Source organism: Chrysochloris asiatica, unplaced genomic scaffold, assembly GCF_000296735.1.
Source record: "Chrysochloris asiatica unplaced genomic scaffold, ChrAsi1.0 scaffold00001, whole genome shotgun sequence".
Lineage (NCBI taxonomy): Eukaryota > Metazoa > Chordata > Mammalia > Afrosoricida > Chrysochloridae > Chrysochloris > Chrysochloris asiatica.
The window spans coordinates 58,480,161-58,481,184 of NW_006408519.1; the positions used below are offsets into that span (position 1 = coordinate 58,480,161).

Sequence of the window (1,024 nt, forward strand, 5' to 3'; positions counted from 1 at the left end):
ATTTTGGGTAGCCAATGTTCAAGTTGCCCATCCCTGTCTACTCTGTGTGTGGAGGGGGTGGGAATGATACTTGCTGTAAGGACTTGTTCTCTCTTTTGAGCTACTGCTTCCATAGGTGTAGGTGTTTGTTCATTTTTTGCAAAGTCGCTTTGAACCTCAACATTGGTGGTTGAAACTCACCAGCTGCTCTTTGGAAACAGGGTTGCTATGGGTCGGTATAGCATAGTGGTTACAAGTTGGGCTGTTAGCCTCAAGGTCAGCAGTTCAAAACTACCAGCTAGTCTGAGGGAGAGTCTTTCTGCTCCTGTAAAGATTTACAGCCTCAGAAACCCTATGCAGGGTTGCTATGAATCAGTACTGACTCCACCTCAGACAACCACCACCACCACTGTGGGTCAGAACCAACTCGACGGCACTTAACAACAACTACCATATGTTGTTGTTAAGTGCCGTCGAGTTGGTTCTGACCCATAGTGACTCTGTATAGGGTTTCCAATGAGCACCTAGTGAGCTTGAACCACCGACCTTGTAGTTCAAACGGTTTTGCAGTCTGGCGCATTAGCCTACAGCGCCGCACCAGGGCTCCACACACGTAAGATCAATGGTCAAATTTTATAAAAGCGGTATCCAGAAAATTTTAAGTTCTTCTGGTTTTCAAAGATCATATATTCTGGGACCAGGAATTCAGAATTTTGTAAAAATTCTTTGGCTATACTACTTCATAATTTTGGAATCAGTAGGCAGAGGTATAGGAACAGTTCCTTGAGGGAAGGTGCTTTCCTGGCCATGTGCAATTAATTGCTTAGATTCCAGACAACTCCTCAGATCAAAGCTGGCTTTGAGTTAAGGATGGGCAACTCCAAAAGCAAGGCAAGTAGAATAGTGGAACTTATCAGAACCTTAGGGTCAAGGAATGTCAGTATTTGGAAATAACTCACCCTCATGGTATTTTCAATAACCTCATATGCATGTGAAAGCTGGACAGTGAATAAGGAAGACAGTAGAAGAATTGATGCTTTTGAGT

The 1,024-nt window shown here is 43.7% G+C and overlaps 1 pseudogene; it reads right to left on the bottom strand.

The window, feature by feature from the left end:
* The window catches only part of LOC102838860, a 132,758-nt pseudogene that overhangs the window by 130,608 nt on the left and 1,126 nt on the right, over window positions 1-1,024 (bottom strand).